This window comes from Piliocolobus tephrosceles, chromosome 18 (assembly GCF_002776525.5).
Source record: "Piliocolobus tephrosceles isolate RC106 chromosome 18, ASM277652v3, whole genome shotgun sequence".
In the NCBI taxonomy this organism is placed as follows: domain Eukaryota; kingdom Metazoa; phylum Chordata; class Mammalia; order Primates; family Cercopithecidae; genus Piliocolobus; species Piliocolobus tephrosceles.
Window position 1 is genome coordinate 6,397,996 of NC_045451.1, and position 18,201 is coordinate 6,416,196.

An 18,201-nucleotide genomic window follows, 5' to 3' on the forward strand; every position below is an offset into this window, starting at 1 on the left:
ACAATTGTTTTTTGAGGCATTTCAAGATCAAAAGCTGTTTTCTAAGTTTATATTTTCATCTTCTCATGTTCGTCGATTTCCTTCTCCTCCAATTTCAAGGATTTTGGTGAAAGGAACTCCTCTTCCCAAAGAGGAAGGGAGATCTTTGCAAGACACTTTCATGATTTTCAATTTAGGCTATTTAAGCCACATACACTGGGCAGCTCAGAGATAGTAATATGTAGTTGATCTTACACTGAATAAATCAATAGGACATACATTTATTTATTTATTTATTTATTTATTTGAGGCAGAGTCTTGCTCTGTCACCCAGACTGGAGTGCAGTGGTGAGATCTCGGCTCACTGCAACCACTGCCTTCCAGGTTCAAGCGATTCTCCCACCTCAGCCTCCCAAGTAGCTGGGACTACAGGCACCTGCCACCATACTTGACTAATTTCTGTATTTTTAGTAGAGACAGGGTTTTGCTATGTTGGACAGGCTAGTCTCAAACTTCTGACCTCAGATGATACGCCCACCTCGGCCTCCCAAAGTGCTGGGATTACAGGCATGAGCCACTATGCCCAGGCAATAAGACATTTATTTTAAATATATTTTGAACTAAACTCAGCCTTGAGTACTCTGTTGGGCATTTAATTTGTTCATGACTGTATGCCTTTATCACAAGAGATTGTCGTATGACAAACTGAGGAGGAGTCAGAATCACTTTTAGGTATTTTTTAGGTCAGTAAGAAGTTATAATGCTGCCTTAAATATATTTATTTGACCATAAGTACAGGACTTGATATTCACACTTATAAAGGATCCCACACAACCTTCTTCTAAAAATTCATGAAATAATAATCACTGTAAAACACATACTCCCTTAAATTATTTTTAATTGCTTTTCTTTGTAAAGAACAATGAGCTTGTCAAAAGTCTTTACTGCCTCCACCTCCATTGTGGCTAAGACAAGACAAGAATAGTATAGAAAGTTATCTCTGTCTCTGGCAGCTTGTTATGTGTTTAGTGAGACAGAATTAATGTCCATAAAATATTTTTAAAATAGTAGATTATAGAGGATAATGAAGTGTTAAAATTTCTGTGAATTATACCAATGCTGCAGAAGTTTTGAGGAAGGAGAGAGAACCTTATAAACTAAAGGAATCTGAAAGAATTGGTTAGGAAAGTGGGAAATTTCCAGACTTTGAAATGGGAGAAATTTTTGAAAATATTAACAATGAAAATGTATGGAAAAGTTATTACATATTTGGTGCTGTGCTAAGTATATCGTGCACATTCCACAGTCGGTTCCTTACAAATATTTAATATGAGAAGCTTCATTGCTCCCATGTAACAAATGAAGGAAATGAAGCACAAAAAAGCAAGGGGGGTGCCACAGCTCACACAGCTGGTAGGTTCAAGTTTGTTCTTGAACCTAGAGCTCCCAACCTCTGCTATAAATTCTCAACAAAGAGAAACATGAGCTAAAAGATGTGGATAATGTATGCATTAGCTCTCTATTGAAAGGCCATTGGCTTTTTCCTTGAACAGTTTTTTAGAAGTACCGATTATTGGGCTGACCTGCCCACATTGTCTAAAAATACATCTTAAAACAATTCTTTGGTGCTGGCAAATTTCAGACCAGAAATGGAATTATCATTAGTCCAAACTCAACTTACAGTTTAGAAAGTAAAATGAAACTGATTAATCAACTAAACTACTAAACATAAATATGATGTCAATATTTGAAAATTTTGGATCTAAAAAACCAACTTTCCTAAAATAATATAATTTTATTAGAATAAGTTTTATAAGCAAATAACTCTTACTCTTAATTTCAAAGTATACTGTAACAGAATATATCATAAGTAGAATTATCCACATCATCATCGATTAGATCCTATGCAAAAAAAATCACTAATATTACTAAAGGTAACTACTTAATCTTTGTGGCATAAGGTTTTTGTAAAAAAACATTTATTTAGACAAGTGGACTATATAAGCTATTATTTCACTATATGAGGTGTCAAAGAAATGTGTTTACCTAAAAATATCTCTACTCATTAATATAAATACAACCGCAGTGTGAGGAAGTGAGGCCAGGTAATACATCCTTTTTACAATTTTAATTACTTTAACTTGTTTCTAATACAAGATAATTTTTGCTGTGTGTAATATTCTCAAATTATGCTCTGAATATCTTTACAACCATAGGATAACTTTGGGAAAGATATTTGCAATGTTAAAATTACATAAGAAAACATTGTCTAGAATAAACACATTTTAGAAAACATTAAAATAACAAGAGAAATCTCTACAAGAAAGAAGGCAAAAGATGTAAATAGGGAGTTAGTATAAATGGAACCTTAAGAATGGCAAGCACATACCAGACTACTCACACTCACTATCTAGAATCATGTAAATTAAAAGAATAATGTCAGCTCACTTCACTTATTACACTAGCAAATACGTTATGAAGCTAGAGAATGTGGGGAATGGAGACACCCTCTTGCTGATGGAAAAGTACCTGCTGCAGCCATTGAAGAGCATCTCGGATTGCTTCGTTAAATACCTGCATTTCACACGGCCCAGCAATCCTGCTCCTGGGTATGCAGCCCCTAGAAACTCTAACAGAGGTTCCTCATGGCACATACAGAAGGTACTTGTTTTAGTCTTGCTTGGAGGGAAATTTGAGGCCATTTGGAAGTCTATCACTGAGGTACAGTGAAATGTGGAAGATGCCCACTGCGGGCACTACACAGTGCTGAAGAGCGACGCTCACGCTCTGCACCTAGTAACAGGGACCAATTTTAAGAGTGTCCAACATCTCTTCTTCCCAACCCACCCCAAATACCGCCCTCTGGTAACCACCACTCTACTGTCTACGTCCATGAGTTCTGCTTTTGTAGACTCCACAGACAAACGTGAGAGATGATGTGATATTTGTCTTTCTGTACAAAGTTTCAGTTAAACAGGCCCTCCTGTTTAGTAATACTGCACAGAACGGGGACTGTAATAAATAACAGTGCACTCTATATTCCAAAACTGCTAAAAGAATGTATACATTTTAAATATTTCCCTACAGAAAAATGATAATGATGTGACTCGATGAAGTGATTAATTAGCTTGTTTCACCATTTCACAATCTAAACATGTATTAAAACATCACATTTTACCCTATAAATATATACAATTACTATATGTCAATTAAAAATAAATTAAAATGAAGAAAGTGCTAAGTGGAAATAAATAAGAAACAAAATTCAGTATGTATAATGCACTGAAGGAAATTAGTCTTCAAATATATGCATTTAGAAGGAAATAAATTATATATATATTATATATATATACACTCAATTCATTAGAACGGCTGCCTCTGGGGAGCAAGGGGAGTAGGTGTGGTCGAAAAAAAATTTAAGGGGCTTAAGTGACTTAACTAACACTATCCACTATAAAAGACAAATCCTGAATATCCATGACTTCATGCATTAAAGTTTTAGTTTTGACTCACGTTATACTGCCATGAGCAAATTTGTGGGCAGGCAGCCAAATGATATACTTTGGGAATTCCACCCACCCTATGATAATTCACAAATAACCTTGTGAATCATTTCCATCCCAACCAGTAAAAGGAAGAGGAGTGGGAGTTTTAATGGGCCACGAATGGAAGGTGCACCTCTCACCGTTGCTCTCCATCACTAATTAGGCTTTGTTATGGAGAGTCAGCAATGAAAGCAGGAGAAGGTAACCCGGGTGCAGTGGCTCACACCTGTAATCCCAGTACTTTGGGAGGCCAAGGCGGGCAGATCACGAGGTCAAAAGATCGAGACCATTCTAGCCAACATGGTGAAACGTGGCACGTGTGGTGCACGTGCCTGTAGTCCTAGCTACTTGGGAGACTGAGGCAGGAGAATCGCTTGAACCGGGAGGCAGAGGTTGCTGTGAGCCAAGATTGCACCACTGCACTCCATCCTGGTGACAGAGGGAGACTCCATCTCGAAAGAGAAAGAAAAAAAAAAAAGAAAGGAAGAAAGAGAGAAAGAAAGAGAGAAAAGGAGAGAGAAAGAGAAAGAGAAGGAAGGAAGGAAGGAAAGAGAAAGAAAAAGAAAGGCAGAGAGAAAGAAAGAAAGGAAACTGGGAAAGGTAAAGTCAAGTTGTGTGCTGTGCAAAAACAGAAATGAGTTCTATGGACAGTGAGCCAGTGCTGCCTGTACATGTAGAATGATAATGTGACTTAAATTGAGGTGTTCAATCAATGCAACCATCTGCATTGAGGTGCACCTGTCCCTAACTAAACATGAAATACACTGAGCTTTATATCAATCAGTCCTGAATGATGAAGCAAAATTATGAATATACATAATATTAGTCCAGATATTGCCGTGAAAGTATTATGATGATTGGGGATAACTGTAATCAGCAGAGAACTATGTTTCTAAAATGGAGAAATAATTGCAGTCAGGAATTATGCTACATATACACATAAAAACCTCTATCATAAAACTTAAAGTATGTAGTAGAATATTTGAATAATTGTTAAATTGATATAATTGAATTTTAGAATGTATCACATCACTACAATTTTTCCTTATGATGATAATTTGGGGAAAATACAAATGGAAAAGCTATACTAGAGAAAATCACTGTGACTTGATTGAAGCATTGTGTTTGATAATTATGTGATATTAAGATATCCCAAAATATCAGCCAAAATAGGTTGGACCCAGTTTTTCCTTCTGTCTTTTCCTCATATTGGGGTCAAGACTTCTTTCCCTACAATCACTTAATGAGCTTCTATCACCTATGTCCATCAACCCGACAGGAAATTATAGGACACACCTGTGTTTGTTCTGGGGCCTATGTTTATGGTTCATTGCATCTTGACTGTTAACATAGTCTTATAATTTTTAATGAATTTTGGTAACAAGCGTATTTCCTTTCCTTCTGCCTATTATTGTGTAATAGACAGGAATGGAAATTCTTATCATTTTTTAAATTTTTGCCATTTTTTCTCTTTACGTTAGTTATGCCTCCATTTTCTTCTGTTGCATGACCCCAGGAGAGATTTTAATTAGCTTTCTAACCTTGGTCCAGATTGCATATGCAAAGGGTAGAGGATGCAACACTCCCGGTCGTGGAGCTACCGCTTGTGTCTGGCATAGTGAGTTCAACATTTGCTGCAAGTCCCATCGATTCTGACTGTTTCCTTCAAGGGCCACATGTTCAAAATCGAAACTCATAATTAAGCATCATTTGAATAAAATACACTGCCAGCTGAATATTCATTCAGATATGTACGATAATAAAAACTGTTCCATTGCTGGTGTAGATAGAGAGTTCCTGAATAATCCCAAAGATTGTTACAATCAACAAGCTTAATTACTTGAAAAAATCTTGTGCAAATTAAGATGATCGTATACATTTCAGGCAAAAACACATGATCTTTTACATAATGAATGATATTTTGCTGAGATTCTTGGATTTGTAAGGCATTGTCGGCCAAGCATGGAATGTTTTCCTGTGGTATGGTATGTGAAGTGAGTTACGCGATACACAGAAAAACATTTATGTTTCAATATTTATCTTAAGATATGTGACTTTTTAGTACTTCATCAAGCAGTAATTTTGCAGATATTATTATTAAGAATCACATAAGCAGCACTAGTGATGTTTATTTTCAGACAACATGAACAGTAGGTGTGGTACTTGAAACCTTAGAAACAATTTCCATCATATCTGATAAAAATGTAGATAGTGCATAATATATAAATTACTCATGTTGATTTGTATATTGCTGACTTCAGGAAAAATATCCCATGCCTGAAATGTTTCTTGGGAGATGCTTCAATTATGCTAAAGTCATGGTTCTCACAGTAAGAGAAATTGTTTCATCTTTGTAAAGATACTCTTTGATGGGCACATAGGAAAGCAGAAACCAATTGAGATAGGTGTTATCATTTAGGAAAATACGGATGTACCATTTAAAATAGTAACCATATTAAAAGCATGCCAAGAAATTATCAAAATACATATTCTCTGATTTTAAAGAGATTGGAAATGGCTACAAAGTTACTGTGTACTTGGCTGTCATGTGGAAAAGTGCGTATTTTTTAAAAAGAACCTCATGTGCCTCTAGGCTGAACATTGTATCTGTGACATCCAATTCATGATTGAGACAGGCTGTGCAAATGTTCATATTTTGCGGTTATATTTATTCATCTCAACAGCTGAGATCTATTCTTAAAAAGAAACCTTACATCATCCTTCTCTCTGTAAGACAAAGTGTATAAGATGATTGCAAACCTGTAGTCATGAGAATACCTTAATAAGGGTGGGTTGTATTATTTTGTTAATCTGAACAATCGGTTTCAATCCATGTGAAGAGCACACTGAACATAATTTTAATATTAATAGGAAAGACTTGAAAAAAAGGCCTTCTTATGTATTTTCCTGAGCAGGCTCATAGTTGCAATTGTGCAATAAATTATTTTTTCATCATTCTTTAGACATGACTAAATCCTTTTACATACTCAAATAACAGAACTTAGACATCACTTCATGTGGCTTCTGCAAAGGGAAAAATGGGAATAAAATGCACTTACATCATTTTGTTTGGGAATTAATTCTCAACATCTAAACGTGTAGTAAGGTGTTTAAATACATTTTTTTTTCTTTTTCTATATAGGCATTTGTAAATAAAGAATCCTAGTGCTGAATAACATTAAAATGAAAGTAATAGTCCTTTATACACAGTTCTGTTTCACCACCAAAAAGTGATGTAGAGTAAATTCTCCTTTATATTTACTTTACCTTCTGCTTGTTTCTCTTTTATCTATGCCGGTCTGTGCTGTGAATATGGGACACAGGACATTGCAAATATCTTACCATGTCCACACAATCATTAAATTCATATATTAAGAACAGCAAAGCAAAATGATAGAAGGGGCCGAGGCCATAAGGACATTGAGGAGGAGACACCTTATTGTTCCTGAAAAAACGTATCTTTAGACTGATTATGTGAGAAAACCAATGTTTAGTTAAGCTTCAAGAGTCAAGTTTTTGTTGCATGCAGTTAAATGCACTCATAAATGTTTCAGAGAGTAAAGCAGATATGATGGAAACTCATAACTAGTGTATTCAAATCCAGGACATCGGGATAGATCTGCTACTTCTTGACACTATTTCCATAATAATGCCTCTGGCCATCGAGTGGAAAATCTAACAAACAGGCAATATAGGAAAAGCATCATGGCCCCTTTTTGAAGAGTGAAAAACTGAGATTGTACAGACATCATGATCCAATCATGACTTCATTTAGATAATTTTGATTATTTCAATATTTTATGAAATATACTAATATGTAAAATATGTATCTTAAAGAAACTACAAAGAACAGGTCAAAACTGAAGAAGGAGAAGTAACTGGCAAGCCACAATGCCATGGCAGCTAATGAACTTATTTCCATCACTTTTATTTTAAATATCTATCCAGGATCCACTCTTATTATCCAAATATTACATGAATTAGAAATAGAATAGAAATATAAGTAAAGCAATTTTCCTCGATACAATACAGAGATAAAGAGAAGAAACTTTGAATGACACATTAAAAGATAAATATAAAAAAGCAGAAAGTCTAAATATCGATTTAACCAGTGTTTCATTCTGATACAATTGAGAAAATGGGGATGAGGAAATACTTGCTGCTATAATGGTTAAAAATCTGGAATCGTTCAAAGACACAAAAGCTCAAACTGTATTAACGCCAAAGAGCCCCAAGAGATTAAATGTAAAGAAATCCACATTTGTACAAATCACAGTGAAATTGTTAAACATCTAAGACAAGCAGAAATGTCTGAAGCCACTGAAGAGCACACAGCCCAGTACCTATATTGAAATAAAAAATGCAGTTAGTCTTACAGGCTGATTTTCAATAGCAACAGTGGAAGCCAAGACAGTGCAATATGATCCTCAGTGTACTGAGAATAAATGTACAGAGTGAAACTGTATTCTATCAAAAAAGACAAAAATGTTTTTATGTAAAAAAAAAAAATCTTGCCAGGCGCGGTGGCTCACACCTGTAATCCCAGCACTTTGGGAGGCCGAGGCAGAGAGATCAGTAAAGCTCAGGAGTTTGAGGTGAACCTAGGCAATATAGCAACACCTTGTCTCCACTAAAAATACAAAAATTAGCCAGGCATGGCAGTGGATGCCAGTAATCTCAGCTACTCAGGAGGCTGCGGCATGAGAATTGCTTGAGAACAGGAGGTGGGGGTTGCAGTGAGCCAAGATCCTGCCACTACACTCCAGCCTGGGCGACAGAGTGAGATCCGAGAACAAAACAAAACAAATCTGATGGAGTTTATCATCATAGACTTATGATAAATAAATATAAAAGAATTTTTTCAGATGAGCAAACATGATCTTGATAAAAGACTGACATGCAAATAGGAAGAATAAGCAAAGATGCTAAGTGTAAGTACATTTTAAAAATAAAAAAATAAGTAAAAAATAGTAAGAGTAAAGTATAAAATAGTAAGAGGATCTAATAACTGTTATTTTATTTATATATTTATTTTTATTTATTTTATTTATTTATTTATTTTTTTTTTTTGAGAGGGAGTTTCACTCTTTTTGCCCAGGCTAGAGCGCAGTGGTGCAATCTCAGCACACAGCAAACTCCACCTCCCGGGTTCAAGTGATTCTTCTGCCTCAGCCTCCCGAGTAGCTGGGATTCCAGTCATGTGCCATCACACCCGGCTAATTTTGTATTTTTAGTAGAGACGGGGTTTCTCCATGTTGGTCAGGCAGGTCTCGAACTCCCGACCTCAGGTGATCCACCCACCTCAGCCTCCCAAACTCCTAGGATTACAGGCCTGAGCCACAGCACCCGGCCAGTTGTCATTTTAAAAACACATGTTTGAAATAAGTTTGTTGAATATTGTGATTTTCTACCTTAAAACGTACTGTTTAGTATAATAAGTTAGATTCCACATTGCTGTCATTTCAAGAAATTAATTTGCTAAATTAGTCTATGGAAGCACACACATTGATTGGCAATCAGATCCTATCTTTGCAGCCAAAATCGGCTACCTTGGATGTGGTCAATTCTCGCCTATTTCTGATAGGATTTCGGTGTCATACCTTGAGAGCATATGTCTCATTAATACTCAAATAAAATCAAAGCATCTTCACAGACATTTTGCCTCTTTTTTGAACCGTTTCAAGGACCGCTGTTAATGATGTGTCACTGTACTTTTTAAACTGCCTATGTTTATTGGCTTCCTGGGCATAATTTCATGTTTAACCTTATTAGAAAAGCTACTTAAATTTTTTTGAAATGCTATATAAATTTAAGTTTCTCAGAAAAGTAATTTATGAGGAGATTTCTTATGTAGCTTAGGTTTGATTTTTACCACAGTCTACAACCAGATCACTTGTTACCTTATTGATAAATACATTAGGAAAAATGTAAGATAGCTTATAATTATAATGTCCTTAATTGTTTCAATGGGTCAAATGTGACATTAAACTTAATGTGACATATAGACTACGTTACTCATGCTATTAATATAATCTATTAATAATGTATTAATACCTTAAATGTTAAGTTTTGTAGCAAGAAATTCTGAACAGACAATAAAATTCAAACCGGTTAAATCAAAAATACCACTCATCCTCTCTCTTTAAATTGTAATTAATTTCCTTCCTTCCAAAATTACCACTACTACCACCACTACCACCACCACCACCAACAGCAGTGCTATAGAACAAAAGAGTCAAACATTTTTCTAGATATGGTTAAGTGGCTTATGGACATCTGTCATTATTTCTCATTTCTTGCCAAATAAACTGACTTGATATTAACTTTTACAAATAAAAATCAATTTTTTATTCACTAACACAGAAGCTAACGGTCTACAGTTAACACCTTGGAAAACAAGTCAACTTATTTAAAAACTAAGGAGTAGGACTGTTAAAAAAATTTTTTGAAAAGGAAATATGTGGCATTTTATTGGATTTATTAAGAAATTACATCATTTAAGGACATTTCTTCTACTCGCATTTAATTAAGCTTTTAAAAAATAACTCTTGTGGTTATTTGTTAATTGCTATTTTGATATTTTTGGCCCTTAATTGCCCCGTTAGTTCTATACATACGCAAACTCAGAATGCTTTGAACTGATTTTAACTTTTCACATTTTAAAATGTATGTCAACAATTTTGTTCCTTCACTGTTAAAATATGTGTCTTTTTACATGAAGAATCAGAAATTTATCTTATCAAGGAGGAACTTGATAAATACAATAAATTCAAGCTCCTTTGTCTCTAATTCTCATCATTCTGGCCACTTATATATTATACTACCCAGTGTACTACGTTGTTATTCACTGTAACTTCGTTGTCCTTCCCTATTAGAATATGTGCAATAGAAAGGCAAGAGGGCGTTTAATTTTAGCTTTGTATTATCAGCTTCTGTCAAAGTAATGGCACATAGTTGGTGTTCAATATCCAATAAACGAAGGAATGAATAAACTGATCAATTAGGATGCTTTTTGTTTGGAGGAAGAGTGTATGTAATTACTCAGCCAGATGCACCTGTTTGAAGGAATCAGAAAGATTGGACTGCAAAGACCAAATAATGATAAAGCAGCCGGGCGTGGTGGCTCACGCCTGTAATCCCAGCACTTTGGGAGGCCGAGGCGGGCTGATCACGAGCTCAGGAGATCGAGACCATCCTGGCTAACACGGTGAAACCCCATCTCTACTAAAAATACAAAAAATTAGCCTATCGTGGTGGCGGGCGCCTGTAATCCCAGCTACTCTGGAGGCTGAGGCAGGAGAATGGCGTAAACCTGGGAGATGGAGCTTGCAGTGAGCCGAGATCGCAGCACTGCACTCCAGCCTGGGCGACAGAGTGAGACTCCGTCTCAAAATAAACAAATTAATTAATTAAATAAAATAGAAAATAACAAAGCAGGTAAAACCCTGATATTCTAGATAATTTAAAAATAGAAGTAAATTAAGCTGAAAATAAATGAAATAAATGCTGACACATTCTCTCCCTGTCTCTCACTTTGTCTTTTTGGCAATTTTCATTCAGGTGAATATTGTATAGCAATTGTCAATATAATTATTGTTCCTTAGAAAAATTAAATATATATTACCAAATCACCGAAATGTCAATTTTATTATAGAAGATTTGCCAAATCAGTAAAATTGCTCCAAATTTTGCAATATGAATCTTTAATTGAAAATGTATCAATAAACTGTCAATATACCTCATAATTGTTATCACAAACAATGTTTTAATTTTAATGACCATTTTGCAATTTACCCCTAAGCATTTTTTAAATCTCCCTACTGGTCCTTGAGATATATTTTATTTGGTGGAGTTTGATTAACCTGCTTCATTAGACCACATGTGAAATTAAAATACTTACTGGCTCCATTGTTTTCAACTCTCTCTCGCCATAACAAACACCAAGTGGATACACATGAAATTCACTGAGCCCAACACACATTCTGGAAGCACATCACTGCTCTGTTGATTTTGCTAATGGAGTAAATAAACCTATTTTCTTCATGAGAGGGAAGTGGAAACTATACAAGTAGGTGCGTACCTTATTCAATGAGTTTACATAAAATCCAAGCAAGTATTTGTGAAAAATATGTATTTTTTTTAGTGAGCAACAACAGATTGTGGAGACATTGCATGAGAGGATGATACAAGAAAGCCATAAAGCTCTTAAGGGATCTCAAAATAATGAAGTTCAGCCCTTACTGAAATTGCATTCTGTGGCTTGAGTAAAAGTGTTTGTTTAAAAAGCATAGAGAATTTTGTGTCAACTTTAGAGACAGAAGCTATTTATAAAACCCCTAGTAACCTCAAGGTCTTAAGAAACCAATATTACCCAGCTAATTTCATTTCTAGAATCTGATCATATAACAACACACTTTTCTACAATACTGTCTTTTTAAATTTTTGCCTTTATTTTATTTACCCAACTCAATTGCCCCACTCATACCTGAGCACTTACCCTGACATTCTAGGTAATCTAAAAATAGGAATAAGTTAAGCTTACATTTAATTAAATAAATCATGGCACATTCTCTCTCTCTCTCTCTCTCTCCCCCCCCCCCTTTCTTGTCTTTTTATGACTTTCCTATATCAAAGGTTCTGGGGTATGATATAGGTAAATTTAATATCCTTTTAACTTCTAGTTACTCTGGTAGATATGGCTTGTAAATTTAGTTTTTGACAGCAGTAAAGGATTTTGCTGAACTTTTTCAAGTATGCTGCTATTTTCAGGCATACAGTTAGTGGTTATTTCTTCTGTGGAAATAAGGGCAAAATTTACTTCAAAAAGATGTTTATTTTCTTAACACGTGATAGACAAGGTAATGTGAGGTGTTGTCTATATTCAGAAAAAAGGAGCGTTTTCATACCGAATATGAACAAAACCACCATAAATATTTGTATTTTGATATGCTCAATATAAAAACTATCCATTAGAATTTATCCTGAAAGGATTTCTTTGGTGTTTCATTTATTATGATTGGTTTTCTAGTTCTAGCATACACTTTTACTCAAGCCTGCTTTGACAAATTTAATCTGCTTGTTTTATTCATCTTTTTAATAGTTGTTTCCTTTCTGCTTCTGCTTGTATCATATTTTTGTTAGTAGATGTACCTAAAGATTAATACAAATTAATTATCACCTTTGATATTTAAATCATTGGTAGATTTTGTGACCATTCTAAATTTAAGCATGCAGGCATTGAACAACTACTGAATTATCCCAAACAAAAATGACTTATATAAAAGAAATGTGTGCCACAAATAAATCTTCATGTCAGAGACTGAAAATACAAATGCCTTCAGCAGGAGGGGATTAACACAGGTATCTGTACTCAGTGGATAGATAATAGCAGGAGCAAATAAACTTGCTTGGTAAGGAAGTATATCCCCCACCCCCCGCTTACATTATCTATGCCGTTGTCTATACATGCTATTAAAGCAGAACTATCAAACTGAACAGATGACAGGCATATACAATACATGTATATCGTCACAATTCTGAAACGTTTGTTCTATGCAAAATAAAAGGGAGATGTTACAATTGGAGAGATCTTGAAATGTGACAAAAAGTTTTTAAACTGCAGTAGGATGTGTACCATTAGCACATCAGCAATAGCAAAAGAAAATATAGACTTTATTTTGTAGGCAATAAGGATTCCTTGTGAGTATTGAGCAGGGAGTGTTAATATTATAAGAAAAGCGCTACTGGGAGAGGCATATGGCAGCTCTGTGTAGAATAAAATGATGTAGGTAAAAAATAATAAGGCATAAGAATTAGAATCGTGATACTAGAATAAAGTGTCACTGTTTTTTTTTTGGTCAGCAATATCTGGCAATTGGTTGAAGGCATGGGGCAGAAAACCATACAATTAAATTATTCCCAGCCTTTGAACTTACATATGCCTAATATCTTGATGCATTTCTTTAAGAACTAAAGCGAAAGGAATGGACTTTGTAACAGGTATTAGTGTTGTATTTGAAATTCTAAATAAATATTCAAGTAGAGATTATGGTAAACATTTATTTGCAAAGGTAGGGTCAACCTTAAGAAAAAAAGTAATTCCAGGACTACCATTTATTGGGCACATTTGTCTAATATTACACACATCACCATTAGTTCTCATGTCAGTTCTATATGGTATTTATTATTACTGTATTTTCAAGTAAGTAACTTAGTCAAGGCTAGTCACTGTTAAGTGTGGAGCCTGTGTGCTTCCAAATTCACAAAGATTTAGAATACAATGACATAAATTCCTTACTGAAGGATATTTCCAAATATAGCAGTGGAGAAGAGTAGAGATAGTAGAGAAGACAAGAAGCATGAGAGGAGAACGAGTTTATTTATTCTGTTGGTAAGAGGAGAACTAGGTAAGCACAAAATGAATGAAAACAGGAAGAGAAAATTAAAGAAGGAAAATGAAGCAGAAAAATCAAGGAAGAATGATGATATCTTTTACTTCCCCATCGCACCCCAGTTTGAATGGTTTAGCTGTGTACAAGGTATAAGTATCTCTACCCTTCATTCAAAAAAAAAAAAAGAAAATATGTACCTTTCTTTGGATTTATGCAAGAATAATCTATTTCTAAAAAGCATCATGAAGAAATGTAATCTTTAATGAAGATTTCATAGAGGTGGTAGTAGTGGTAGAAAAAGCAGTGAATATTTATTGAGGATTTTACTATTTACATAGCACTGCTTTAAGGAAGATAACATTTGTTAATATCCAACACTCACATTACCATTATAAAGTGCATACATTTTACAACTGAGAAAACTGATGTCCAGAAAGTTGAAGTAGCTTTTCCTAAGGCAACAAATACATTTCAGGAAATCACATGAACACACAAGTCCCATTGGTAATTCTTTTTTAAAAATGGTCACTTTTACATGGAAGTTCCCACCCTTTTTCATTTAGTTTTTCTTTTTGTTGCATTGAAGGCTTCTGTCAGCATACTGGTAAACTGAGGTATATTTGTGAGCCCTGTATTATGTACTGCTATCAGCATGCGAGTAAACTGAGGTAGAGTTGTGAGCCCTGTATTATGTAGTCCTAGAATTATTTTAAATTATTCCATATATTTCAGTTTAACTTGTAGAGGATTTGTAAAATATTTGACAATGGCTCTCAGCTTAGAATGGAACCAGAGCTTACGACTAATCTTGAGGATCTTGCTTTGTTCTTAAAGGGATTTAAGTTTATGAAGGAATTGAGATTTAGAGGATTTTAACTTTGAAGACCATTGAAGGTTGGGAATTTAATTTTCTTTCTGTACGAAGGATACTTGTTCTCAAATGAACATTTGTTGTTATCAAAAGTTACCCAACGTGGCAGATTGTCATCTGGAATTACAGTATAAATACGTATACTGTATCAAGAGCAAGGGTCCAGGATAGAAGATGCATGAACTTTGGTGTCCACTGATAAAAACTCATGAGTCCAGCAATGGCCATTGGAAAGCTTTGCTTTTGTTCTTGTGCTTTGGGCCCCATCTGTCTATGACTCCTGGCAAAAGAGAAGTTTAGCAAGGAGACGTCTTGCAGTGCCAGACTCTCATCAACAAAACATAACAATGCTGAAAAAGCTCCCATGACATTTTAATAATTGGCCTGAAATAGAATTTATCAGAAGGATGCCAGTGTAAGGAGAAATTTCTGAACTCCTCCACCCCTGGGGTCAAATCAAGAAACAGATTTATCAGTCACTATGTTCTCACTTCTTCCTGATGAAAACACTTTCATAGGTTCCCAAAAATAATGATGAGGATCAATATACAGCAGACAGGTTTGCACTGAGAATGACAAATTTCAAATCTGATCAGTTAATCAAGGGATTCCTAGGAGACAAAGTAAAGTTAGCTTTCGAGAACTCAAGGAAAACTTAGAACCAATACCTGACTTACCCCATCATCACAGCCAGAGACCTTAGGCAGAAGCTCAAAGGGCCTCAGTGGAACCTACTGTTTACAAGTTTCAGACCTTAGACCAGGGAAGCAAGACAGTCTTGAGTGGATATTGGAGAAACCACTAGATTGCTGAACTCTCCTAAAGTATCACTACAAAAACTGTTACTAAAACTCAACTTTAGAACTTACTGCTTTTAGAGACAAGAACACCTTGACAGTTTTTACAGTGTTAAAGACTGGAGAAAAAAATCAGTAGTTTAAGGCATCTCTATCAAGGCAAGGAACTAAGGAACTAATTAGAATTTGGCAAATTTGTGTACAGTTCTGGACTGGTGAAAACTGCCAAGGGAGGGTCCTGAACCAAGTCTTGATCAGAGAATGGTTTGGCTAAGTTGGAACTATTGTCTCTGACAAATGGATCAGCAAACATTTCCTGAAACAAACAATAAAGTTATTTGTTCACTTCCAGTCTTATCTTTTCCAGGTAAACTTTGCCTGGAACGAGCAAGTCAGTCATGTTGACACTGGTGGTTATGTCATGTTGATGTGAGTCTCGTTGACATATATATCATCTGGTGTCAACATGAAAAAAAATCCTTCCCCAGTCTTTGTGTTTCCTGTTCTGATATTCCGAATTCTCAAACCTTATTCTTCTCCATACTTCCATCTCCCTCTTTTGTCCTCCTACCTGATTGGCTCTTTCTTGCTTATACATTTATTTCACCACTTCACCTAGCAGGACCCTGGAAAGTCTTCAGTCTTTTAAAATACCTCACCATCCTGGCTATACTTTCTCTTCATTTACTAATTCATTAATTTTCAGATAATAGCAATCCAAATTCAATCTTTTCTTTGATAAACTATTCCCTGCTCATCAGATACGTGCCAAGTTTTTTAATTGATTGGCAAATTCAGAGACCAACGGCAAGTATAAGTAAAAATATTAATTTCAGCTACATGTCATTTAAGAAATAATCACCTTCAACAAGCAGTATAAAGGTAAAAGTTAAAATAATTAGAAGTTTTAAATATATGTTCAGATGCCAAATTACATGGATTACATTATAATATTTCAAAAACAAATTGTAGTGTGGAAATTTTATATACCATCACTCTACCAGACACATCAGTTAGAAAGTTAACTTGGAAGTGGGTCCTTCAGCCAAGTACTAGAGTCAGAGATGTTAGAGGTTTGTCATTAAATATGGTAAAAGCAAATATTGAAGTACCCTTTGGGGATCATATTGCTACCTCTTTGGGGATGTGGCTTTTTACTCTGGTCTAGCATCACTGGTTTTCTGAAGGATACAGTGTCAGAGCTGATGATTAAATCAATGAGAAGAGTTAGTTGAGGAATGAGTTTGATGAGTCAGAAATTGGGATTTAATGAAAAATCCAGCCAGGTGCGGAGGCTCATGCCTGTAATCCAGCACTTTGGGAGGCTGAGACGGGTGGATCACCTGAGGTCAGGAATTTGAGACCAGCCTGGCCAACATGGTGAAAACCCATCTCTACTTAAAATACAAAAATTAGCCAGGTGTGATGGTATACGCCTGTAGTCCCAGCTACTGGAGAGGCTGCGGCAGGAGAATCGCTTGAACCTGGGAGGTGGAGGTTGCAGTGAGCTGAGATGGCTCCACGACACTCCAGCCTGGGGTACAAAGTGAAACTTCATTTCAAAAAAAAAAAAAAAAAAAAAAAGAAGGAAAATCGTGAAGAAGGGGGGCAGGGTAAAGTAAGTGTGGAGGAAAGAAAGAACTTTCAAAATTAGTGTCATTGCAGTTTTAAATTTCTAGCAGAGTGTTTCTAGAAATGAAATCAAGAGAAAGTCTTACACCAGATATGGGTCATGTGGTGTATCAGTCTGTTCTCACACTGACATACGGAAATACCTGAGACTGGGTAATTTATAAAGGAAAGAAGTTTAATTGATTCACAGCTCCCCATGGTTGGGGAGGCCTCAGGTTTCAATTATGGTGGAAGGCACCTCTTCACAGGGAGGCAGGAGTGAGAATGAGTGTTGAGGGAAGCCGGAAGAGACCCTTATAAAACCATCAGATCTCATGAGAACTCACTTATTATCACAGGAAAAGCATGGGGGAAACTGTCCACATGATTCAATTATCTCCACCTGGTCCCGCCTTTGACATGTGGAGATTATTACAATTCAAGATGAGATTTGGGTGGGGACACAGAGCCAAACCATATTATATGGCATGTTCAACTTTCTACTGCAGGCTCTGATCAACCATTGGTGACTTATCAGCAAGAGAATGACATTTAAGAGTAATGTTTCTAACTGCAATAACAGTGTGCAAAGGCAGGGTTTCAGGACCAACACAGGGGGCCAATTTAAGAGACTCCTAAAATAATGTAAGAGAAGATGATAGCACATGCTGAACCAGAGAGATAAATGGAGAGGAGCATTGAAAAGGCAGGAAGAAATAGGATAATGTTTGTAAAAGTAAATTCAGCAGGACTTGATGAATTGTGTGACCTGGATCTTGCAGAAAATAGGGAACTAAGAATATGTTCTCATCTACTAGATTTTGTTGATCCCAATTGTAGTTACCAATCAGAGGTGACTTTGATGTTTTGAGGATGATCATCACTGAACCCTTTAACCTTAGGGATTTAAATGCATTTAAGGGAAAGTCCTAAGCAAGAGACAAAAACAAAAAAACAAACAAACAAAAAAAAAACATGTACAAGAGAAAGAGGGAGCAGAGGACTGC